General features: G+C 40.9%; 1 long non-coding RNA gene across 2 annotated transcripts in view; it reads left to right on the forward strand.

The window, feature by feature from the left end:
- Positions 1–41: 41 nt before the first annotated feature.
- The window catches only part of LOC127579517 (uncharacterized), a 47,125-nt gene continuing 26,325 nt past the window's right edge, over positions 42–20,841 (forward strand). For both annotated transcript variants that reach the window (XR_007957685.1, XR_007957686.1), the window contains exons 1-2: positions 42–65; positions 12,478–12,536. This is a non-coding gene — a long non-coding RNA (uncharacterized LOC127579517). The remainder of the gene's footprint in view (positions 66–12,477; positions 12,537–20,841) is intronic.

Here is a 20,841-nt window from a genome sequence, read left to right on the forward strand (position 1 = left end):
TGTAAGGTGGAGGCGGGGCTCGTGGCGCTTTTCCGGGAGTGGCGGAAGTGGCCGTTGCTAGGGCGGTAAGTTCGGTCAACCCAGCAGTTTAATGTCGTGTTACTGTTTGGTGGGCACAGTTAAAGGTGTTTCTTAAAGGCCCCTTGGAAGTGTTCAGCGAGGGGCAAAGAGTTCTAGTGTGGCTAATTGTTTTTTTTAACCACACTGGAATACTCCTGGACTTGCACAGCAGTGGGACTTCTCCAAAGCCAATTGCCTGCGTGAGATGTCACCACAGGACGCGGCGGCGGTTCCTCAGGCTGGGTCCTGTAGGACCAGGGGAGTCAGTGCAGGGCTCAGCCGTACAAGAGCGAGCTGAGGGGAAATTTCTTCACCTGATGAATTTTTGGATTTCTCTGAGAGGACCGTGGAAGCTCAGGTTGCTGAGTACATTCGAGGACAGGTCAAAAGACTTTTGGGATGTTCAGGGAATCAAGGGAATATGGGATCAGTGCAGGGAGGGATGATGAGTTAAAAGATCAGTCCCGTTATTGAATGGCCTACTCCTGTTTGTATTTCTTACGTTCTTCATAAATTGAAGGATTATTTTCAAGGACATTTTTTTTTGCTTTGTAGTCAGCAGATGAGTAGCTGATCCACTTAGGACAGAATAATCTTTCATACAGACTGTTGAACTGTGTAAAATTACAAATCTACCAAAAGATGCTATCAAAAAGAAGCATTTTGTTTTCTATTAAGAAAGAGGATCTGCCATAATTTTCTTGTCGATATGTTTGCCTGGTAAACTTTATATTTGATGAAAATTTTATAATGGGGAAGTAATTCTGCTACTGAGCATGCCATTGCAATAGATAGAGGCTTTTTCCAGTGATGACACTTCCCTCTATACATTCTGGGGATTTTTTCCCCTCCAATATTTCTTGTGCTATAGAGCCTCTAGGGTGGCAGAGATTAGTTCTTGGGATTAGTGCCAATTTAGCTTGTGGTTATCGCAGGCTGTGAATTTTGTAAAGATAATTACCTTCCAGTGTTTATTAAAGAGGCTGCACAGAATTCTAGTCAGTTGCACTTGAACTAACTAAAAACAAGCAGTTGAGTAAGACTAAATGGGTTGCTGCAGAAGAGTTTGATTTCTACCTTAAAGATGTACTCAAATTCCAATCTTCTCTCTGGACGCACAGTTAATTAACTCTCAAATAAGCCTTTCAGTTGTTTCAATATTCATTTAAACTGAATATGAATAAAAGTGCATGGACCACCCAGCATTAATCTAAACTGAACAAAGACATTAACAGCCCATTAGGCCTAGCTTTTGGGGAGCTATTCCACAGGCTATTCAAACAGTAGTTTATTACACTTGTATTCACTAGAATCAAACCTTTCAGTCAGTATCTCAGACTATTCCATCCCAATCCCTGGGTACATCCTGTCCCACCTTCAGGACAGACTTGATGGATGTAATGACCAGTAATACACGGTCAAGAAAAAGTGGCCTGGGAGTCCTGAACATTGCTTCTTAAGTATTATGAAGTCTCATCACATCAGGGCAAGGAAAGCTCCTACTGATTACAGGCTACAATTTTCATTAACTGATGAATCAGCGCTCCTTCGCATTGCACAGCACTTTGAAGAAGCAGCAAGGACATTATACACTCAAAATGAGGGAATATCACAGAACATTTACAGCAGGAAGGAAGGCATTTGGCCAGTCAAGTTTGAAAGAGTAATCCAGGTAGTCCTACTCTCCCACTCTCTCCCTTTGGCCCTGCAATTTTTTTCCTTTCACATCAATGGACATCACTGAAATTGATTCAGTAACACCTGCGCCTGACCAAGCTACCAGTACCAATAAATTTTTCATGGACTCTCTCTGTTTTGCAATTATATATTCATCATGGTTAACATCTTTGCTTCCAAGCTCCTGGATATTTAAAACAATGGTGACTGAACGTTTGAAGAATTGACCTGTGAGTTAATCATCATTCTGACAATATGATGAAGCCGCTTTGTCAGTCTCCTGGATTTGCTTGCATAATGCCATCTTATAGGAGACTATTCCGCCAATCAATGGGTTTGAATATTTCAGTTTTTGTTTGGCTCACTTCAGGGCTGAACTTCAGTGTTGATTACTGTTTGGCAAAATCTATTAATATTGATTATTAAAAAAAACCTCCGTCAAGACCTCTATGTCTAAAAATTAGATTTCACTTTTTTTGGTGTGCTAGACCATGGACAGAGGGACCACTGAAGCAGCTATTAAATTACTTCCTCAATAACTAAATGCTCCAAAACGGAATGTTCTACTTTGAGCACAGTCTGAACATTTTGAGTATATGAGTAGTCTTGAGTGAATTTGGAGCTGCCTTGTGAAGTGGCTCACTGTGAACCATCTGGGCATTGCAGTGGTGTCTAAAAGTAGAACTCAGTGGGATGTGCCTCAAGTCTTTTGTGACTGCAAAACAGTTGTTTTCTGGATGTGGAAACTTCATTTAATGGTGGGAAGTATTTAATCCTGTATTGATTGATGTCACCAGATATACATCTGATGCTGGAAAAATATCAGACCTGGCACTACGAATCCCAACTTTAATTTAACTTAGAATTGGCATGATTTCAACTGGATATGATCACTAACTCAATTTACTCCGACTCACATCAATTTTGGATTATGGCTGTATGAACTGTATGAACCAATCTCTAGGAAATCAATTTTGTCCTCAATAAGTGCAACTAAGTCAATATAACACATGCATATTGGATGAGCTGAATGGTATCCTTCTATGTCAGAAGAAAGTATGAAGTATAATGTCTAACAAGTGGTGAGGTCTCATATTCCTCTAAAATCAGGGTAAATGTATAGCTTGCAGAATCAGTATACAGAGAAATTGTATCAGCCCATTTTTCAAGCAATGGTGTTGGAGAGGGAATCGCACACTTGAAGTTTTTCAGTTGGTCATAACAGTATTCCTCACATTTTCGTTCTTGTTGTCAAAGAATTAAACAGGCCGAACCTCCATGTATCTCAGGGCTTTTATCAAAGGTCTTGGTTATTTTTTATTACTCACCATACCTGCAATATGTCACAAGTCATTTTCAAATACTTGCTGAAAAGCTGACCTGGATCTAGCAGAGTGCTGGCTGAACAGGGATCCTTGCAAAACAGATCACTAAGGGGTCTGGCAGCATTTGTGGAGGGAAATGGACAGCTGATGTTTTGGCTCAAGACTATTCCCCTGGACCAAGTGAACAGTCTCAAACCAAAACGTTGACTGTCCATTTCGCTCCACAGATACTGCCTGACCTGCTGAGTTCCGAGTTCCTCCAGCATCTTGTTTGTTGCCTCAGATTCCAGCGTCTGCAGGCTCTTGTGTCACCAAGTGGTCTATCTGCTTGATTCAATGCAATCCCCAATTCAGCATTGAACAAGTTTATCAGCAATGTCCTCTTCTTTCTTGCACTTCCTTTTAATTTTAATTACAACTTCATTAGTGTCATCCGTATTGCTCCAGAGGTTAAGACTGGATACTTTACATTTCATGTCCAATGCACTGCGTAGATACTCTGCAATCCAACCACAAGAATCACAACTCTGCAATATTTACAGACTAATTCAGGCTTTCACAGTTATTATTTTCATAAAAAACTGCAGATGTCTGAAATAAGAACAGAAAATATTAGAAATGCTCAATAGGTCAGGTAGCATCTGTGGAGGGAGAAACAGAATTAACACTTCAGACCAATGAGCTTTCATCAGAACTAGGAAAAGTTAGAAATGAAATGAGAAGAGAGGGGTGAAGCGGGCAAAAGGGTAGGTATGTGATAGGGTGGAGACTGGGAGAGGATGAATGACACAAGTGGTGGTGTTGCCATTTGAAGGAAAGTGGTAAAACTGCATCAGGGGAAGGTGTAAATAAAATGCCATAAGGGAAGAGAAATAAAGTTGAATGCTGCAAAAATTATTTAGTATTAGTTTTGAATGTTGTCTCCGGTATAGTTTTCGCTTCATCCAGCACTCCAGGCCTGTTCTTATGGCATGTGGAGTAAATTGAATTGGTTGAAGACTGGTTTCTGTGGTAGTGGAACCTCGGGAGAAAGAAAGGATGAAGTGATTGAAAGACAGGATGAAGTGGTTGTGTAATCTGAAAGAGGTTGAACCTGCTTGCAAGTGCTCCAGTCCTTGGCACTCATGCAATGAGCTCCAGCATCATTAAGGATTGGGATGTTCGTGCAATCTCTTCCTCCCATTAATTGTTTAATTCTCCACCAAGATTCATAACTAGGAGTGGCACACCTGCAGAGCTTTGAGCTGATCAGTTGGTTGTAGGATTGCTTAGTTCTGTCAATTGCATGATATTTTGCAATCTGCACACATGCAGCCTTATGATGGGAACCTTGCCAGGTTGGCACTTCATGTTTAGGCATGCTTGGTGCTGCTCTGCATTAAACTAGAGCTGGCCCCCTTATTTAATGGTAATGGTAGATCGTGGGATTTGCCATGCCATGAGATTACAGATTGTGGTAGTGTACATCCCTATTTCTGATGTTGTCCACAGTGCTCATTTTTGAGCTGTCAAGTCGGTTCTGAATCTATCTCACAGAGTATGAAGCATATGCTACACACATTATGGCATGTGCCCCTGATATGAAGACAGGACTTCGTTTCTGCAAAACCGGGCACTGGTCACTCCTGCAGATAATGTTATGGAGATGCACCTGACATGGATAGATTAGTAAGGATGTTGGTTCTCTCATTGCCCAGATCAAGGAAAGCCTAAATATGTTTTATGAATATGCAAAGAGAAAGAAGTTACAAAGGGAAGTGTAGAAACCATCAGAGACCAAAAGGCTAACCGAGTGTGGAAGATGTGAGTATGATTCCAAATGAATACCTTGTGTTCCTCTTCACAAATGAGGGTGCAATAAAGGCCAACATGCTACTTGTCCACTTAACTACCTGCCTGCTGACTTTTTCTGATTCATGCACAAGGACACCCAGATCCCTCTTTACTTCAGTCATTTGCGGTCTCTTTCCACTTCAGTAATAATCTATCTTTTGATTCCTCTTACTGAAGTGCATGATCGTGCACTTTCCCGCATTAAACTCAATTTGGTAAAGTGTGAAGCAATACATCTTGGAGAGGGCAAACAACACAGAGGGATACGTGATAAACAGTAGGATTCTGAGAAGTGTAGAGGAACGTGGGGAACCTGGGAGTACAGATCTGCAGATCCCTGAATATAGTAGGGCAGGTAGATAAGGTAGATAAGAAGGCATGCAGGGTATTATTTACTGAGGCATAGAATACAAAGTGCACAGAGACTCTGCTGGAACTGTACAAACCATAGTTGGGCCATAACTAGGATACTGTCAGTTCTGGACACCACATTACACTGAGTTGGGCCAAGAGGCCTGTTTTTGTGCTGTATTACTCTATGGCTAAATGACTACAGGAAGGATGTGAGAGAACTGGAGAGGGTGCAGAGGAGATTTAAAAGGATGTTGCCCAAAAGAACTGGAAAGTTCTATTGAGCAGTCTGTGAGTGTTTGGCTGTGGGGACTGTTAACAGAAAGTTTAGATAGGATCTGTAAAAAGAGTCCTGCGTAGTTTACCCATTAATAGGGGAGTAAGGAGAGGAGTGGGAGAGAGGGAGGTGCATGTGTGTGTCTGTGTGTGTGTATTGGGGGATAGTGTGGTGGAAGGGTGCGGGGGGGGGGGGGGGGGTGATGGGTGGTGGTGGGTAAAAGATGGAAAGTGAGGGGAAGGCAGATGCCCGGAGGGAGACAGAGATGCAAGGAAAGCTCCACTTCACATACAGTCTTGACTTGGCTCCTTTGATTTAAAGCCATGGTTTGGTTTGGTTTGATTCAGTGCCAGCTCTCCTCTGTCTTGTGGCACTCTCCTCACCACTCCCCCACATAAAGTATTCCTTTTGCACTGTTCAAGCATATCGGTATATTGATGAATAGCACGATTCATTTTGATTACTTTTTTTTAATATCACTTGACAACCCTAATTATAAGGTACGAGATAGCAATCATTTTATGTTACATTTCAATGTTATTATGTTAAAAGTATTAATAGAGAATGCAACAAATTATGAAACTTTGATCATTTTGCACTAAAATAGACTTTTTTAAAAATTGTTTTTTTTAATAAAAATTGTTTAATTTATGTTTTTCATGTGAATGCTGCTCATATTTTGCTATGTGCCTGTGATACTGCTGCAAATAAGTTTTTCATTGCACCTGTGCATCCATGTACTTGTGCAGATGACAATAAACTTGACTTAGACTTTGAATTTTTTTTGCAAATTTAAGTTAGTAAAAGTTCTTTATTTTTTAGTAGCATTTTACTTTATTGTTTTTCAAAATTGTTGAGTTCAGATGATCTTTTGTTATGGCTTGGAAGCATTGATTAAAGTTTGAAACCTCGTGTATAAAAGTTAGCCATAAAAAGGGTTGATGTGTTTGATTAATGGAGATAACATAAGAAATAGGTCATTTAGCCCCTCACAAGTCTTCTGCATTCAATAAGATTATGATGGTCATTTACCTCAGCTTTAATTCTTTGGCACTATCCCCATATCCCTAAATTTCCTTATTATCCTGTCGTAGAAACTCTGATTTAATCTACAATAAGAGACGATAATTTAATCTACAATAAGAGACCGAGTTTCGTTCCAAGGCTTTATTTTACATGGTACCATGGAGAGTGGGCGGCAATCTCCACTGTCACCCAGACTAACATACAGAAGGTTACAAGCTTATTTTATATGTTAAAACAACAGCTATATCACGTGACTAGTCCAGTTAAGGTTGTCACGCACTTAAGAACTTAATCAATGTATTACATAGATCAAGGTAAGACAAAGAACAACACCAATCAGTTCCCCTTATCAGTGTGCTCAAGGCTGACTTTTCAATGCTGACCTCGCACCCTGTTTTATTTCAAAGTCTGGTTTCAGCAGTCTTCTGCAGACCTGCTGGCTCCAAGCCAAAATTTACTGTTGACTGCAAACATAGTCCTCTTGTAGAATGTCAAGTAGCCCATCAGCCGCAATATAGTCAAAAGACACCATTTATTCTTCTACATATCCAGAATCCATGGATTCATTATCTTAAAGTAATTGATAGAAAGATTAAAGGGGAGTTGATCAAGAATTGTTATACCCAAATGTTGTGGGGGTATGTATGGTGATAGAGTGATAGAGGCAGAAACCCTCATCAGTTTAAGAAGTATCTGGGTGAACACTTACTATTCCCCTACTGAGAAATGGCATGGAATTATCCCTTTTTTGGCTGGCATGGAGATAATAGGCTGAATGGTCTCCTGTGTTGTGAATATCCGAGATTTCTGATAAAGGATTGCATTTCACATCCTGCAGTTCCCAAATTGAACTGCCCTAATAATTTATGATAATAGATTGCATCAGGAACTAGGAAGCTTCCTTTTCTTTTCAAGCAGAAAATAAAGAGGGTGGGTTTGTGGGTGTGTTTGAATAACAAAGATTTCCTCACTTTGAAACGCTCTGACCTATCCAGTGATGTAAGTCAGTGGCTCGATTAATCGTGAATGAGATGGTGACAACCAAAAGATGGCAGTGCAGCACGAAGAAGCTCAGACACACACAGGCAAAAACACATGACCATAGCCAAAGACACATTTATACAGGCAAAAATATACACATGAGCCCATTGACACACATACCCAAAGACATACATGTACTGACAGGCACACGCACACAGGTAAATTCACACACACACAAAAGAAGGGATATATAGCCAGCAATCAGATTCATATAACAGGCAAAAGCACACACCTTTTATCCACAGACTCACAATATACACACACTCAGGTTTCAACACATACACTTTTTATATGTTTAACATATATGGCTGTGGCTATGTTACCAGGTTCAAGCTGATCTGTAATCAATCAAAACCAGTCACGGCACTCCTCCTATATGTACCCTATTACCTTTTCCTTCTAGAACATTAAAAGTCTGCACAGTAGTACTAGGTTCACATTTCAACTGATACAATGGAAGGGGTCAGGGACTATGCTCCAGAGCTAAAGAGGATCTCTCAAAATTTACTATAATGATGCAGAAGTATTACTTTTAACAACATCCTCATCATTTTCCTGAGATAATGACAGTGTGAGCTGTTTAAAACTGCCCTTAAGGATCAGGGATTGGAGATGCTTCAGATGGAAGTTTTTGGGAGCGTTGTTCTTTGCTTCTTTAATGCTGGAATTATTATACTTAAAATTTACCCTTCAGTGGGCAAGAGTAAGGCATATTATTCGATGATGCAGAGTCAACTTTGTTTATCTCTGTCCGCTATTGCTTCTCACAACATGAGCTGAATATTTTTCTGCAACCCTGAAACTGGGCAGACTGGTGACTAAAAAGGGGGCAGACCTGGAGAGACAGGCCTATCCCTGCAAACCTTAACCCCATCTCCTGCCTGCGTTTGGACAATTACTGGGCTGCCCTTCACTATGTGCTATGTGTGCGCTGGCTGCTCCAGTTTCCACTGTTTTGCAGAGACTGCCAGACGGAAGCTGGAATAGGCCCAGGGCGGTGGTGGGAATGCTGCCTCATTGCAGCAGTAGAGGAAGTGATCCTCTGCGTACTTTCATAGATTGATACAGAATGGAATAAGGCCACTTAGCCCTTCATACCTTTGCTGGACCTTTGAAAGAGTGACCCAATTTCACCCATCAACTTTCACTGTGGTCCAGATCTCAACAACATTCAGCATCAAAATATTTTTCCTCCGGTTGCCTTTAGTCCTTTTGGAAATTACCTTACATTTCTACCCTCCGGTTACTGTCCCTTTTGTCACTGAAGACAGTTTCATTTTATTCAATCTATCAGAAACCTTTCATGAGTTGGAAACTTTCATGAGGTGGAACATATCTCCCCATAACCTGCTCTGCTCTAAGGAGAACAATCCTATCTTCCCCTGTCTGTCCATATAATTGAGGCCTTTCATTCCTGTTACCAATCCAGGAAAAACCTTCTCCATCTTCTTTGAGGCTTTGACATCTTTCCTGAAGTGTGGCACCTAGAACTGACCATAATACTCCAGCTGGGACCCACCAGTCATCTTTCTTTAATATATGTATCAAGGTTCAGCTTAACTTCCTTGTCTATAAACCGAAGGATCCCTGATGTTTTTCTTTCCCAACTTGTTCTGTCATAATCGTAGATTTGTATTTCTAAACACCCAGGTGCCTGTTCTAACATGTCTTTATTAATTATATCAGAGAAATGTCTTCATTTTTCTTATAATAATGAATCCCTTCGTACTCCTTTGTGCTAAGTTTCATATTCCATGAGGCAGCCCGCTTGACCAGGCACTCTACATCTTCCTGAAGCCTGTCCTATCCTCTTCACTGTTTACTATATTTCAGGGTTTGCAGACTTTGAAGTTAAGCCCTTTATATTCAAGACATAAATCAAAAGAACAGTGGTACCTGCAATGATCACTGGAGAACACCACTGTTTGCTTTTCTCCTGTATGAAATGCAACCACTCATCATGACTCTGCTTTCTCAACTTAGCCAATTTCATACCCATTGCTCATTTAATCGCAGGAGCTACTGTTCTGCTGACATATTGATTATGTGTTATTAAGTCAAATAACTCTTGAAGGTCAGTGGGATAGAAGTTTTATAACACTCAAAGAAGACTTTTTAAAAATACATCCTCTGGCTTTTCCTCCATTGACCCTGCCATTCTGAATCTGGCAGAAGAAAAAAAGGTTGTTTGCAGATGGCAGCGTAGGAAGATAGAGAAAGGATTGGAGCAACAAACAATCTGTTGGAAGAACTCAGCAGGTCGAGCAGCATCTGTGGGAGGAAGGGAACTGTCAACATTTTGGATCGAAACCCTGCATCAGGACTGCTGCTTGACCCACTGAGATCCTCCAGCAGGTTGGTTGTTGCTCCAGATTCTAGCATCTGCAGTCTCTTTTGTCTCCAGAGAAAGGATTGGGCCTGGCACTTTAGGTCCAGAGCACTGTAGATTGGGACTACTCAGGAGTGACCATGCAAGACTGGGTTGTGGGATGGTCAGTCAGATACACGAGTGTGAGTCTCTTCTTTTTTCAATTATTTGTGGGTGCCAGCATTTATTGTTATAGAATCATAGAATTGTACAGCACAGAAACAGACCTTATAGCCCACCTTGTCTAAGCTGACCTTGACACCTATTTACACTAGTCCCATTTGCCTGCATTAGGCCTGTATCCTGCTCCTCCTTTCCCATTCAAGTACCTGTCCAAATGCCTTTTAAATGTTGTAATAGTACCTGCCTCCACTACCTCCTCTGGCACCTTGTTCCAAATATTCACTGCTCTGTGTGAAAAACTTACCCCTCAGATCTCCGTTAGATTTCTTGCCTCTCACCTTAAACCTGTACCCTCTAGCTCTAGATTTCCTTGCCCTGGGAAAAAGATTCTGACTATCTATCCTATCTATGCCCCTCATAATTTTGTAAACCTCATAAAGATCATCCCTCAGCCTCCTGTGTTCCAGTGAGAATAAACCCAGCCTAGCAACCTCTCCTTTCAAATACAGCCCTTCATTCCAGGCATCATCCTGGTGAATCTCTTCTGTCCTCTCTCTATGGCTACCAGACAGTGTGGCAACCAGAACTATACACAATACTTCAAATGCAGTCTAACCAATGTTTTGTACAACTGCAACATGATGTCCCAACTCTTATACTCAAAAGTATAGGAGGCAAACGTACCAAATGCAAGCATATCAAATGCCTTTTTCACTACCCTATCCCTCTGTATTGCCACTTTCAGGTAGCTATGAACTTGCAACCCGAGGTCTCCTTGTATAATAACACTCCTAAAATCCCTGCCAACATATTTACTCTATATGTCCTAACAGAATTTGACCTTTCATAGTGCATACCTTGCACTTGTCTGGATTACTTTTCATCTGCCAGTGCTCTGCCCAACTTTCCAGCTGATCCATGTCCTGCTGTATCTTAAGACAACTTTCTTCATTATTGACGACTCCACCAATTTTTGTGTCATCGGCAAACTTATAATCATATCTCGTACATTCTTATCCAAGTCGTTTATATATATGTTACAAACAACAAAGGTCCCAGCATCGATCCCGGCAGTACACCCCTTATTACAGATTTCTAGTCAGAAAACACCTATTCATCACTACTCTCCATTTCCTATAACCCAGCCAATTTTGGATCCAGTTTACTGACACACCTTGGATCCCTTGTGCTTTAACCTTCTGGACCAGCCTACCGTACAGGACCTTGTCAAAAGCATTACTGAAATCCATATAGATGACATCTTCTGCCCTGCCTTCATCAGACTCCTTAATTACCTGCTCAAAAAACTCAGATTTATGAGACATGACCTCCCTCGTACAAAACCATTCTGACTGCTCCTAATCAGTCCCTGCCTTTCCAAGTGAGCATAGATTCTGTCTCTCAGAATCTGCTCCAACAACTTCCCACTACTGATGTAAGGCTCACCAGTCTGTAGTTTCCAGGCTTGTCCTTACTGCTCTTTGTGAATAACATTAGCTATCCTCCAGTCTTCTGGTACCTCATTCGTGGCTAATGAAGATGCAAAGACCTCTATCAGAGCCTGAGTGATCTAGTCCCTTTCTTCCTTAGCATCCTGGGATAGATCCTGCCCAGCCTTGGTGATTTATCCACCCTAATGAGCTAGCACTTCCACCTTCATGATACAGATGTGCTCTAGAATATCAGCTTATCCCTCCCTTAGCTCTCCAGCCTCCACGTCCTTCTCCCTGGTGAATACAGATGAGAAGTATTCATGTAGGATCTTGCTCATTTCACCTGGCTGCATGAATAGATTACCCTTCTGGACCCTGACGGGACCTGTTCCTTCCCTAGCTACCCTCTTGCTTCTAATATTAAAGGTTTTAGGATTCTCCTTAATCCTACTTGCCAAGGTCATTTCATGACCTTTTTTTGCCCTCCTAACTTCTTTCTCAAATTTTCTCCTATATCCCCTATGAACCTTAAGTGACTTGTTTGATAACAATTTCCTATAGCTGACAAATGCCTCCTTTTTCTGATCAAACCTTCAATATCCTTCATTAACCAGGGTTCCCTAAACTTACCATCTTTGCTTCACAGGGACATACTGACTCTGAACTCTTACCACCTCACTTTTAAACATCTCCCACTTATTGGGTGTCATTTTGCCTCTTTAGCAGCTGCTCCCAATCTACCTCTCATAGATCCTGTCATACCCTATCAAAATCTGCCTTACCCCACTTTAGGGTCTTAACTTGTCAACTTTATCTTTTACAAAGTGATTTCTGTTGTTTAAAGCAGATCCTGACACTTTGAGTAATAGGAAGATAACTTCAGTAACTATTTGGGAATTCAAATGATAGGCTTTGAGAAGCAATTTCTTTTGCAGATTTTATCTTTTGTTTATTCCTTCACAGGATGTGGGCGTCACTGGTGAAGTTGTTGTGCCAATGGCGAGTGGAATGGTTCCTTTAAGGTTGGTGAGTTTGCAATCATTTTAAGGGCTATAGCAACGGTTAATTATTGAAACATGTTGAACCAGACTTGCAATTTCAGTTGAAGATTGATTCCACAATAAGGAATTGGAATTAGAAAATGGTTTATTATTGTCACTTGTACCGAGGTACAGTGAAAAACTCGTCTTGCATACCATTCATACAGATCAATTCATTACACAGTCCATTGAGGTAGTACAAGGTAAAATAATACAGAATGCAGAGTAAAGTGTCACAGCTACTGGGAAAGTGTAGTGCAGGTAGACAGTAAGGTACAAGGTCATAACGAGGTAGATTGTGAGGTCAAGAGTCCATCTTATCGTATAAGGGAACCATTCAATAGTCTTATAACAGCTGGATAGAAGCTGTCCTTGAGCCTGGTGGTATGTGCTTTCAGGCTTTTGTATTTTCTGCCCAATGGGAGAGGGGAGAAGAGAGAATGTAGGGGTGGGTGGGGTCTTTGATTATGCTGGCTGCTTTACCAAGGCAGCGAGAAGTATTGACAGAGTCCATGGAGGGGAGGCTGGTTTCCATGATATGCTGAGCTGTGTCCACAACTCTCTGCAGTTTCTTGTGGTCCCAGGCAGAGCAGTTGCCATACCAAGCCATGATACATCCAGATAGAATGCTTTCTATCGTGCATTGATAAAAGTAGGTGAGTGTCAAAGGGGATGCCAAATTTCATTAGCCTCCTGAGGAAGTAGAGGTGCTGGTGAGCTTTCTTGGCCGTGACGTCTATGTGGTTGGACCAGGACAGGCCATCGGTGATGTTCACTCCTAGGAACTTGAAGCTGTCAACCCTCTCGACCTCAGACAGGAGCATGTGCACCGGCCTCCTTCCTGAAGTCAATGACCAGTTTTTTTGTTTTGCTGATGTTAAGGAAAAGGTTGTCATGACACCATGTCACTAAGCTATCTCCTTCCTGTACTTTGACTCATCGTTATTTGAGATCCAGCCCACTATGGTAGTATCATCTGCAAAGTTGTAGGTGGAGTTAGAGCAGAATCTGGTCACACAGTCATGTGTGTATAGGGAGTAGAGTAGAGGGCTGAGGATGCAGCCTTGTGGGGCACCAATACTGAGAATAATCATTCCAGAGGTGTTGCTGCCTATCCTTACTGATTGCGGTCCGTTGGTCAGGAAGTCAAGGATCCATTCACAAAGGGAGGTGTTGAGTCCCAGGTCTCGGGGTTTAGTGGTGAGCTTGCTTGGAATTATAGTATTGAAGGTGGAGCTGCAGTGAATAAACAATAGTCTAACTTGGGTGTCTTTACTATCCAGATGCTCGAGAGAATGAGTGTAGGGCCAGGGAGATGGCGTCCGCTGTAGCCCTATTTCGGCAGTAGGCGAATTGCAGTCGGTCGAGGGTGCCTGGGAGGCTGGAGTTGATTCATGCCATGACCAGCCTCTCGAATCACTTCATGATGGTGAATGTCAGAGCACTGGGCAGTAGTCATTAAGGCACGTTACCTTGTTTTTCTTAGGTACTGGGATGATAGTGGTCTTCTTAAAGCAGGTGGGAACCTCAAATTGAAGCAGGGAGAGGTTAAATATGTTTGCAAATACCCCCACCAGTTGATCTGCACAGGATCTGACGACACAGCCAGGTCAGATGCTTTCCGTGGGTTCACTCTCCGGATCTTACGTCCTCAGTGGTGTAAGGTGCATTGGAGGCTGTCGGGGTGGGTGGTGACGTACTAATCTCCTTCTGTTCAAAATGTGCATAGAATGCGTTAAGCTCATTGGGAAGGGATACGCTGTTGTCGGCGATGCTGCCTGACTTCGTTTTGTAGCCCGTTATAGCCCTGCCACAACTGGTCTGGTCTGGGACTCAATTCTGTACTGATATTGTCTCTTGGCATCTCTGATAGCTTTACAAAAGTCGTATCAATTTCTTGTAAAGGTCAGGGTCACCTGATTTGAATGCTGCAGTCCTAGACTTCTGTAGGGAGTGGATCTCCTGATTCATCCATGGTGTACAATTTGGGAACACCCAGATTGTCCTCTTTGTACACAGTCCTCAACACACTTGCTGATAAAGTCCGTTATGGTGGTGACATACTCATCCAGGCTGGCAGCTGAGTCTTTGAACATGGACCAGCAGTCACATAGAAACTCATCTATTTCCTCAGACCAGCACTGTACAACTTTCTGTACTGGATCCTCCTGTTTCAGCTTCTGTTTGTATGCAGGGAGAAGGAGCACAGCCTGGTGGTCTGACTGTTCAGTGTCAATAGGTGAAAGAAATGCTCAGCTCTATATGAATTCCGGAGAATTCACAATATACTACGGTTGGCATTTACTGATTGGCTTGAGTGGTTAGCTGTATTAAGAGTTAATCACATTAGAGTCTAGAGTCACACACAGACCAGATTGTGTTAGGACAGAAGATTTTCTTCACTAAATGACAAGAGTGAACCAGAGGGGTCTTTATAATGACCCAGAAGATTCATGATCACTATTATTGATAATAACTTTTATTCCAGGATTTATTTAATTACTCGATTTTAAATATCCTAGCTGCTGTATCTCTGGATCATCACTCTAGTAATTTTAATATTGTAGTCTACCCTTATTTCTATTTCCAAAGCAGTTTGAAATGAATTAGCTGTCTTGATCTATTTCATAATATGGTAATCAAAGGAACAGTACTGTTTCCTGGCAATCTCACTTTCTAGCTGTGACACTGCTGTGAGTATGAGTGATTACAATTGATTTACTTGAATATCGAAACATCTTGACAGGAAACCACCCATTAGGCTTGTGGGGTGATTCACTGTGAGGTGGCAGGGGCTGTTTAATGGCTTTCAGCTGTCAACTGATAAACAATGTAATAGTGCAGTGAGAGAAAAGAGTATTGGGTAGCTCTCCTTAAAGGGTCAACTGAACATCGGCTCTTGGGAGGTTGTGTTTCTGCAACAACTACCACATCCAGGAGAGGCTGACAGATACCATTTGCTTCCAAGTTGCAGCAAAATGTTTCATCCTTTTGTTCCTTATCTTTTTCTTCCTGTTTCCACCTTCATTCCTAATTGGTCTTTATTTTAGCATTGTATTTCTACTTGGGCAATAAGCGAATCAGAGATCTGGGAATTGGGTGACATGTTGGACTTGAGGTCTTTATTTTAGTCATGATATTGAATGGCAGAGCCTGTATAGGATTTGTGTGCTTTCATTTATCTTACCTTGTAGGATAAGAGTATGAAAAGTAGGACATGTGATCCCTCAAGCCTGCATTGCCATTCGAGAAGATCACAGCTGATCTGACTTTGGCCTCACCTCCATTTTCCTGCATGAAGGATCTTCAACCTGAAATGTTAACTGTTTCTCTCTGCTCACAAATACCACATAACCTAGTGAGTTTTTCCAGCACTTTTTGTTTTCATTTCATATCTCCAGCATATGCAGATTTTTAAAAATTTTCTGCAGGTTCCCTAGAACTCGTGACTCTCAGAGACCAAAAGTCTGTTATATCTCAGTCGCAAATATATTCAGTGATTCAATATTCTTCAGGGTAATGTGTTATAATTTCACTCTGATCTTCTCCATTTCTTTATCTGCTTTCCCAAATCTGTTTTGGAATTTTCAATTTTGTTGTATGTTTTTCCCTTGACTTATATTTGAATATTTAAAGGGTCTCTTTTACCTCAAGCTTTTCTTTATAATTATTTGTTGTCTAGAATTCATGTTCTATTTTATATAGACTTATGTTGATGCAAGACCTTTGCACACATACGTATGCTGGTTATAGTGCTGAAGGCTTTAATAATGCTGGGATATATATGAAGCATACAATTTAGCCAAAGGATATCATTAAAATTAACTTTCTTTTCTTCAACTTACAAAGCATACATATGCAAATTGACAGCACTAAATTCTATTTGAAGCAATTCATAAAAATTTACATATGTAATATATTACAAGTATCAACGATGAAAATAGGAATGCATCTATAGCTGATATAATTAATATTTCAATAAAAAGATGCAACTTTCACACTATTTACCATCCGACCACCGGTAAGATAATGAGAAGCATCCTATGTTAAAATACGCTGGTCATATCAAGCTTTTACATTTAACATTTAATTTTCTAATAACTGAATATTTGATGGATTAAAGCAAGTATTTTCAAGCTATGCCCAAAAATTCTAGTTAATTATTCAGAATTCTTTTTAATCATTGCTTTGTTCTGTTTGAAATTTTTTTTGCTTAGAGATTGGTAAATTAAAATATCCAGATCTGTCAGTGACCTGCAATGTATGCAAATTGCCAGAGATATGGAATTAATTCCTCAAATGTTTGAAAATTTAAAAAAATTCTAAGCAATGCTATTCCATTGGGCACCCCTGAGTTTAATCTCTTCACCACTGATAACTGTGCCATTTGTTGTCCTGAGCTTTGGACTTCCCTGCTTAAACCTCTCTGTCTCTATCTCTTAGCCACTCTCCTCCTTTAAGGCAACTCCTAAAACTAAGTTTTAATATCTCTTTCTATAGCTTTAATAACATTTGCTTTCCAAAGACCAGTCTGCCAACATGACTACATCCAATGGTGGTAACATCCAGCAGGTCAGGAAACAAATGAGGAGAGAGATAAACATTTAATCTTTCAGACCAATTACCTCTTGTCTAAAGTAAATGTCAAAGATGAAGTACAGAGCCTGGAAAAAGAGAAGGGTAGAGAGTGGGGATGAGCAAGTCTGGTGGGGAGTTGCAGGGAAAGAATATCTATTTTATTCTTAAAAGAACATATCTTTGCATTTGTCTAAGTAACAATAGTGACTGCATTTCAACAGTGCTTCATTAGTTGAGAAATGTAATTGTATTGTTAGAATTGGAATTGATTTATTATTGTCACATGTACCAAGGTACAGTGAAAAGCTTGTCTTGTATATTGTTCATACAGATCAATTCATTACACAGTACATTGAGGTAGTACAGGGTAAAACAATAACAGAATGCAGAATAAAGTGTATCAGCTACAGAGAAAGTGCAGTGCAAGTAGACAATAAGATGCAAGGTCATAACGAGGTAGAGAGTCAAGAGGTGAGATCATGAGTACATCTTATCGTACTAGGGAACCGTTATAACAGCGGGATAGAAGTTGTCCTTGAGTCTGGTGGTACGTACTTTCAGGCGTCTGTATTTCTGCCCAATGGGAGAGGGGAGAAGAGAGAATGTCTGGGGTTGGTGGGGTCTTTGATTATGCTGGCAGCTTTACTGAGGCACCAAGAAGTATAGAGTCCATGGAGGGGAGGCTGGTTTCTGTGATGTGCTGAGCTGTGTCCACAACTCTCTGCAGTTTCGTGCAGTCATGGGCAGAGCAGTTGCTACACCAAGCCGTGAAACATCCAGCTAGGATGCTTTCTATGGTGCATTGATAAAAATTGGTAAGGATCGACTGGGACATGCCAAATTTCTTTAGCCTCCTGAGGAAGTAGAGGTACTAGTGAGCTTTCTTGGCCATAGTGTGTACGTGGTTGGACCAGGACAGGCTATTGGTGATGTTCACTCCTAGGAACTTGAAGCTCTCAACCCTCTCAACCTCAACACCATTGATTTAGGCAGGAGCATGTACACCGCCCCCTTTCCTGAAGTCAATGACCAGCTCTTTTGTTTTGCTGACATTGAAGGAAAAGTTATTGTCATGACACTATGTTACTAAGCTCTCTATCTCCTTCCCGTACTCTGACTCAGCATTATTTGAGATACAGTTCACTGTGGTGGTATCATCTGCAAACCTGTAGATGGGGTTAGAGCAGAATCTGGCCACGCAGTCATGAGTATATAGGGAGTAGTGTAGGGGACTGAGGATACCTTAGAAATGTGCTATATAAATGCAAGTCTGTTGTTATTCTTTATCTAAGTGAATATCCTTCTATTCTTCCAACAGTACGATAGGATGTTTAGCATCTACCTAGCCCTGCCTAGGTTTCCATATATGAATCACTATCTGTGTGACCTAAACCTAAACAATCTCTTTTCTTTGAACCCATGCTCTCACTTAGCCAAGGTATCGATAGATTGTACAATCTGCCAGAGACTGTAGATGTGCAAGGAACCTTACTGTGTTTCAGTTTTTTGCATCCCAATGAATCATGAAGTTTATGTTAAAATCTCATGCAAGTGTTCTCCACCTTAATATGTCCATTGGTCTGTTCCAGTACCCTCAGACTGTGCAGTAAGAGAGATAGGGATGTGTAGAATAAAACTGCTGCTGGCATCAGGTGAGCTTGGATGCAATAACTATTAGTGTTAATGTATCGTGAGATCAAGAGAAATTTGAAGAGATGGATCATGAGCACCAGGACCAGTAAGAAACAGGAAACATCCCATTACCACTGCAGGCACTGCAAGTAAACAGGCCATTCAATCAAAGCTGCTTTATAAGTCTTTTTCAGCCCTTAATATCTTTACCATTGAGACCTAGCATACATAAAATGATGCATTTTTTTTCATTATTGTCTTGCCTTGTGCTTGCTTAATAATATTTTCTTCCATTCACATTCTTTTCTCCCGAGCACCTCCTCATTTATTTGGTGTAAATGATCTAATGTTCTCACTTAAAACGAGCAGCAAGCTTTGTCGTGCCGAATCCTTTCTTTTAATTGTAGCACTGCACTTGGGGTGAAGAGTTCCTCTTACAAAAACTTCACTATTTTATTTCAGCCTACACCTGGGCAGATCTCCACTCCCAGAAAGAAACCGAGAAATAATGGACAATTAAATTGCACACAACAAGATAAATGGTTCATGAAAGAAATGGTGATATTTTGAATCTTTTAATCACTGGTTTATCTCCACCAATTTAAAGCAATTTAAATCCAATTATATCCAAATGTTTACATTATTATAATAGATTAAATTCCTATAAAATAAGCTAGTTGTCTTTGCATTCACTCTTTATTTGAATAATTCCTTTGGCGATCTGTAATGCACTATGAAATATTTGCACATTAACATTTAAGGAGCATCTGGCAGGTTGTATACTCTATCAATATCTTGTCTGACTGAATGCTGAAAGTCAAGGTCATCATTGACCTCTTCACTTTTGCCCTTCTCAGCAGTAACCACGGATGATATCCCACCTGAGAGAATGTGGAGCAGATACTTATCAATGCTGTCTGTACTTAGAGCTCACATCCTTTTTCACAGGCTTAGTCATTAGTTCACTGGGATCACAAAGAAGCTGCTCATTGTCTCTGGATTTCTCACCATGATGCTAGAAAATGGTTGATGATTCAAACTAACAAGCATATTTTATCAAATTATTGAAAAGCTTACAGTGATAAACACATCTTTACTTCCACACAGATAGAGCATTCAGCCCAGTTCTATGCTGAAGCATTTGTAGCAATATACAGGATCACATGCCATAATTCTTAAAGGGGTATGCATCCAATATTGCATAAGCCACATCCCTCCTTGATTAATATAAAACAAAATAACCCCAAGGTCTCTGTGCACTTTAGTTTGACAAAGAGTGAGATACTTGGGTCAATGGACTTTCCCTCCAAATCTCATGCTAACTGGTTGCAATTTCCTGTGCTGAGCCATGGTGTCCTTGCACTGAAGGGTTAGTGGTGCGTTCTCATGTCCTCATCTCCTTCCACTAAGGAAGCCTCTTCAGTGGTCTTTCCTGAGATACGGATACCTTCTTCATTTGATCTGGGGTGTGGCGTTTGTCAGGTTACCACTGCTTTTGTCACATCTGGTGTTGGTCTGATGTGGGCTTCACTGTCTCTGCAATTCTTAGCAGTGGCAAGTGTTTAGCACCTCTGCCCTTGTAGTGGGCCTGTCTTCTGTTGGCCACCCTCAGTGTCTCCCTATACTGTTTTGAATCTTTATTTCTAGCAATCTCTGTGTTGTTGGGAGTAGAGTTCAAGTCATAGAATCATAGAGTTATACTAGTTCATCTATACAGAGGTCTGTGCATGGGACAGCTCATCATCCCTTAGATTGGGATATTGCAGAAAGATAGGACGTTCAAATCGGAATCTGACTTTGATGTTATGCTTCTTCAGCAGGTCCTCCACCACCTTCACAAGGTTCTCCACCTGCTCTGTGGAAGGTGACGTGATGAGTCTGGTAATCAGACTGACAGTCCTTTGAGAACCTCACAAAGTTGCCTACTGTGAACTGTAGTCTATTATTCATGATCAGCATCTCAGGAGTGCCATATCTGATAAATATCTTTAAAGCTTGTGAATGACCATAAATGTATAAATGTGTTTTCTAAGAAATCTGTCTCCCAAAAATTTAAAAAATGATCCACTGTGTCCAG

Source organism: Pristis pectinata, chromosome 17 (genome assembly GCF_009764475.1).
Source record: "Pristis pectinata isolate sPriPec2 chromosome 17, sPriPec2.1.pri, whole genome shotgun sequence".
NCBI lineage: Eukaryota > Metazoa > Chordata > Chondrichthyes > Rhinopristiformes > Pristidae > Pristis > Pristis pectinata.